The sequence below is a fragment of the Tenrec ecaudatus genome, chromosome 16 (genome assembly GCF_050624435.1).
Source record: "Tenrec ecaudatus isolate mTenEca1 chromosome 16, mTenEca1.hap1, whole genome shotgun sequence".
In the NCBI taxonomy this organism is placed as follows: domain Eukaryota; kingdom Metazoa; phylum Chordata; class Mammalia; order Afrosoricida; family Tenrecidae; genus Tenrec; species Tenrec ecaudatus.
This window is the reverse complement of record NC_134545.1, coordinates 100577005-100583097: the sequence shown is the minus strand read 5'-3', so window position 1 is coordinate 100583097 and position 6093 is coordinate 100577005. Positions and strand designations below refer to the sequence as shown.

Sequence of the window (6093 nt, the reverse complement as noted above, 5' to 3'; positions counted from 1 at the left end):
TTGCATGTGTTTCACAAATCTGAAGAGGATTCGATAGATGGGTATCAGACATATGGGCTAATATTGGACTTATGGACTTGATCTGGATTGGGCTGGGGTGTTTTCTCAATATTCGATTGCTCTTGTATATAAACCTCTTTCTTATTCACATATGAGTCTCCATGAATTTGTTTCTCTAGGTACCCAGACTAGCACAGCTGGGTTCAGCACAGAGGTGCGTGCACGGGCAGGATGCACAAACTGCTTTCACAGTACGATCCGGCCTGAGAACTAGGACGAGACTGGTGAGCAAGTGTCACTCCCCCCCACCACCACGTAGGAGGATCTCTGAGCCTCGTTCTGGGGCTGTTTTCTGTGCTCTCTCTCATCAGCCGGTCTGAAATCAGAGTCTCGGGCTTGATTGTGCCCCAGAGGGCTGCCTGGTGAGGAGGTTCATTTAGTGCCTCCGTGCCGAGTAGTTGTATCTGGCTACGCCCTCCACTGGTGCGTCCTCACCCAGGTTGTCCGGCTTGAAGGGGTCGACCTTGACCACGTGCCCAGCCACACCAGCAGGGACAGGGCATGGGTCAGTCTTGACAGCCCTAATCACTTGTTACACAGCATGGTGGGGGGCTGGTAGGCCATGGGTGGCGAGCATGGCTGAGACTCTCTTCTGGGTATGTTGGCGGATGGGAGGTCAGGCGTAGGACTGTATTTAGTAACGAAATTATGATGGTTAAGGAGCCCTGGTGACGTCATGGTTATTCATTGGGCTGCTAACTGCAAGGTCAGCAATTGGAAATCACCAGCTGCTCCGTGGGAGAGAGACGGGCTTCCTACTCCTGAAGAGCGTCACAGTCACAGAAGCCCCCCAGGGGCAGTTTCCCTCTGTCCTAGAAGGTTGCTATGAGTTGAAACCGACTCGATGGCAGTGAGGTTTTGTTATGTTTTGATGGGAGCCCGATTCCTCCTTCTCGAAGCATCCTTTTCCCGCGTTGCCCACATGGCTTCCAACCCCGTTCGTTCGAGTGAAGCTTCCTTCTTAACATGCTTCCCGGAAACAAAGCTGTTTCCCACAGCAATGCTTAGTGCACTGGGTGAGCATTGCTTCCAGGTAGAAGTTTGAAGGACACGTTCCTGGAGGTGGAATGGAGGGCAGGCCGTGCCTGTTTGGGTCTTCCACGCCTACCAGGATGCCTGCCTTGCAGCAGGTGCCCACGACTTAACTGACAGATTGTGAAGATGTGAATGGCTGACCTAAAGCAGGTGTTGGGGAGATCCAGCCCTGCAGCAGGATCAGGCCCATTACTACTGCAGGCCTCACCAAAGAGAAGCCATTCCTGCCATTCCATCCTGAATAAACCTGACTCGTGTCATTGAGTCGAGGCCGACTCATAGCAACCCTGTGGAATGGGGTAGAACTGCTCCTGTGAGTGTCTGAGACTGTCACTCTTCGGGGCAGTGGGAAACTCCGTCTTTCTCCCATGGAGCCGATGGTGGTTTTGAACTGCTGACCCTGCAGTTAGCAGCCCAATATGTAACCACCGTGCCACCAGAGCTCCTGACAGCCATCGCTTTAGGAGTGAGTTCATGACATGTTTGGCCAAAGAATGGTCAAGGTGATAATGTTGTATGCATGGCCCTCGAAGGAAACGGTGTCATAAACATCAAAATGATCCTTGGCAGACGAAAGCTCCCCAAGCCCTGCCTAAAGCAGGTGTCCTTCTGTGACTCATTCTGGGACGCTCCGGGAGACTGCTCTGCCCCATCAGGTCTGACAGTCTCCAGTCAGGCCTGGCCTTCAGAAGCAAGGACGCTTGGGGGACGCTGAAACCGGGAACCAAGGTAGGTTTCTAGAGCCTCTGTTCCCAGAGACGGTGTGGAACTCCCAGCACGGTGTTGCTGAGCAGGGAAGAGAGAAGTGGACACACTAGTGCGGTTTCCATTGCTCCTAGTGCCCCATATGTGAACCTCAGTCATGTCTGTGTGGTTCAATTGTCATGAAAATGCACAAGGGCCCTTTTCTTCAAAAGGGTTTCATTGTTTGTTTCCAACTCCCCCCGCCCCCCTACTCTGTCCGTTGGAGGTGCCCAGGAACTGCAGCTCAGGTCGGAGGAGGAGAGGGAGGACCCTGCGTTTCTTAATTCCCGGAGGACAAGGACAGACGGACTCTGGGTCCTGAGCAGGGTAACGCTGAGCCCTCGCTCACGCTGGGTGCCTGTCCTCTCTGTAGACACGGGAGGGCAGTGCAGAAGCAGGTTCCTTTTCGCTGGGCCTCTTTGATCTTTCCCAAGGGGTCATTAAAAAGCCCTCCTCCTGCCCCCCCCCACCGGCAGCATTTCCTGTCCCTAGTCTCTGTGCTCTGTGTTCTTAATGACCGCCCCCCCCCCCCAATAGAATCGGCATGAAGGACCGGAACTGAAATCCTCCGAAGTTCCCGAAAGCAATACAGAAGTAAGTTCATAACATCTCGAAATGACCTGAAAGAGGAACCGGGAGTCGGGAGCGAGTCACTGAAATGTAGTCATCGGTAACTTTGAGGGGGCGGGCACTGTGCATTCTGGGGACTCTGCTGGAAGTGATGGGTCCTCTCCTAAAGGTGCTGGGGAAAATGTCAGGTACCGGGGGATGATTCAGAAGCGGATGTCTAGTCCTTCCCAGTCTGTTCTTAGTCTGGAAGTGCTGCTGAAACGAACCCACCATGCACAATCCTGCTGGTGTTTGAAACACCAGTGGTGGAGTTTGTAACTTCCCAACACAAAAGCCACCCTGGGGGCTGGGTGGCAGGGAGGGCTCCCACTGCAGATCAGTGGGGTTGGTGGCATCACAGGCCCCACAAGAACCAAACCAACCCTGTTGCTGGCCGGTTGATTCCGCCTCAGAGGGACCCTTTAGGACCGAGGAGAGCTGCCCACGGGGCTTCTGAGGCTGGACCTCTCTGTGGAGTCACAGCCACACCTGTCTCTCTGGGAGCGGCTGGTGGGCAAGGTGTGCGCACACAGTCAGTTTTATAAACAAGCTCAGGGGCTCGTGGATTTCAGGCAAAGGGCTTCTGCTGGCAGACCGGATGGAGGGCTGGGCTTGGGCTCCGAGGTTTGGACTCTGGGGACCAAGAAAACCCGGAGCCGCTCGCCACCCGTGAGCTGCTGATGGCACGTGACGCGTGTTCCCAGAGAACGCCCCTCAGAGCAGAGGGATCACGAACGCTGACGGCGGCGTGATTAATTCATGGGTCGGAGGCAGCACAAAGCCTAGGAGGGAAGGCAAAACGGGACCAGCTGAAACCGTTTGCAGAGAGTGGTCGCAGACCCTGGCCTCTCTAATCAAAACATGTGGTGTGAGTTTAGGAAGCAGGAATTCATGAAAGTTAGCTACCAGGGAGGAAATGAATGGGCGTCCACCCATGGCTCCAGAGCGATGGTCAGAGGGCCTTGTGTAGGGAGTGACTGGACACCAACCCAGAGGCCACCCAGCCGCACCACAGGAGAAAACCTGGCACTCTGCTCCCCTAAGATTACCAAAGTCCAAACCAAACTCACTGCCACTGAGTCGCCGCTCACTCACAGTGACCCTGTAGGACAGAGTAGAACTGCCCCTGTGGGTTTCTGAGACTGTGCCTGTTTATGGGAGTAGAAATCCTCTTATTTTTCCTTTAGAGAGATGGGTGGTTTTGAACAGCTGACCTTGTGGTTAGCAGCCTTGGACTAGGAAACTCTATGGGGCCGTTCTACCTGTCATAGAGGGTCCCTGTGAGTCAGAATCGATTCCATGACAAACACCAACTTGAGCATCTGAATCAGCGGGGGATGGCTGACTTAAAAAATGCGTAGCATAGTATATATATATATTTAAATATATATATATACTATATATATATATTTAAATAACCCACCCTAACTAGCGCGACCACTTAATCCAGCCTCCAAAAGAAACCATTCCGGTTATTCTGCAGCGGCTGCGATCGGCAATGGAGCGAGCTTGGGTCGAGGCAGCTGGCCTGTTTATAGGGAGAAGCTCAGTGGCAGGGATAATACCTAAGGGGTGTTCGTGCCATGGCCACCCCAAAGGCCACGACCTCTGAGTTAGGCAGGTGCACAGGCCACCCCTTCAACTAACATAGCAGAGGCAGAATGGATCTGAGTGTTCACCAGATGAGGGCGAACACATGTTGTCGTCCAAGAGGAATTGCTAAGCTGTCAACTCAAGTGTCCCCCGGCTCCAGGCTTCTATGAGAGGCCAGATCAGGGGAGCTGTGGGTATGCTGGCAGGTCGGCATCACCTTGCCGGCGGTTGCTCTGGAGGTAGGGGTGGTGGATGGAATGTGACAGGGTGGCTTTTCTCCTCCTCACCTGTGCAGTTTCTTCGCCCCTCTAGTCCTGGGCGACGTGACGGGACCCCCGTAACTTGGTGGTTCTGCTATTGACGTAGGATGTGCCCATTGCATGGTCGCTACCACTCAGTGTCTCACCTGGGAAAGGGAGACCGCAGCCCACACTGTGTCGGGGTGTTGGGCGAGTCAGATGGGCATGACTCATGCACCTGAAGGATCCTCCTCCACTCTGCCTGCACCCCAGGCAGCCATCAGTAAATATTCTTCAGGTTTGTAGTTAAACATGGGCAGCATCTACTGTTGCCTCTGGGGCTGACAGTAGTTCCCAAACTCACACCGTGTCCTGATGCATCCTTGTCTTTTAAGGATTCCTAGTGGCACGGTGGTTAAAACTCTCAGGTGCCAACCTAAAGGTCGGTTGTTTGAATCCACCAGCACTCCAGAGGAGAACGCGGTGACAGTCTGCTTCCACCGAGACGTCCAGCCTTGGAAAGCCTGTGGCAAAGTTCTACTTTGTCCTGTAGGGTCGGAATCAACTTGACAGCAGTGGGTTTGGTTTGGGGACTTTGATGCTTGTCTTTGCTGTTGAGTTTTTCCACGCTAGGCTTTCAGAAAGACTTGTTGGATGGATGAATGGGTATGAATGAGGGAGGAATGGAAAGCAGGCATTGTGAGTAGCTCAGGATCTTTACATATATGAAGACCTTCTCAGGGATTTGGTCTTGTCTTTACATGGCTGTTGGCCACTTCTGAGCCTTTCAGAACAAAACAAACCCCGACATGGAGCCGGTTCTGACTCGGAGATCTGATGTGGGGTCCCCAAGGCTGTGCGCTTTTGTGGGACCAGCCAGCCTCAACTTTCTCCTGTGGAGTAGCTGGTGGGTTTCAACAATTGGCTTTTCAGACCAGTGCTTACCTGACCGCCCCACAACAAGACCATGAAGATGACTTCTATCTTAATGAGTCTCCTGGTTTCCGAGTCCCACTGGTTGCTCCCATTTCCTATCACTACCCTCTCTGTTCACAGGTCTACAGCTAGGGTTACGTGATTCTAATATTATAAATGGTTTTGTTTTCAGCTTGCACATTGTCTGTGTCCCCATGACCCCACAGGACGATGACCACAGAGAGCCACCTGTTTCTTCATCAATCATTGGAGAAAGAACATAGCTTAGTGGGATTTGAACCCAAGCAGTCTTGCTCCAGAGCCTGCTTGCATTCACACCCCGGCTGCCATCTAATAGCACTGTGGCCATTTAAATCTTCATCTAATTTTCTCTTCTCCAAATTGGGGCTAATAATAGCACCTTCCTCATTGACATTTTTAGACCAGACAGCTGGAGCTCCTACCCCGATGCTACTATAGATTTTCTCTGGCTTGTTCCACTCCAGGGCCAACTCGTCTTTGGGGCCAACGAATCATGCTACATCCACATCTTCTCGTCCTCAAATCTCCAGGTCCCTAGCCAGTGTGATGATCAGATCTTAGGTCTCAGGGCTGGTAGTGCTTTCCCCCAGGTCCAGCCTCCTCTAAGGCAGTCTGTGTCGACAGTGTCTACACTGCTAGAGTAGGAGGGTAGACCGAGCTTGGATGTGCGGGTGAGGCTCTCCATACCCACTGCTGCAAGCCTCCTCCTTGTAAGGTGAGGATGAAGTTGCAGGGGAGAGGAGAAAGGGGAGGCCAGGTTTCTCCAGGTTAATCTTGATCCTCACCTGGAAAATAAAAATAAATGTTAAAGGCAGGGCAGTGTCTCTTAGATGGTGATAAGGATTAAATGAACGAT

The 6093-nt window shown here is 52.6% G+C and overlaps 1 pseudogene; it reads right to left on the bottom strand.

The window, feature by feature from the left end:
• Window positions 1–203: 203 nt before the first annotated feature.
• LOC142428682 (pro-neuropeptide Y pseudogene) lies at window positions 204–603 on the bottom strand (annotated as a pseudogene).
• Between the last annotated feature and the right edge of the window lie 5490 nt (window positions 604–6093).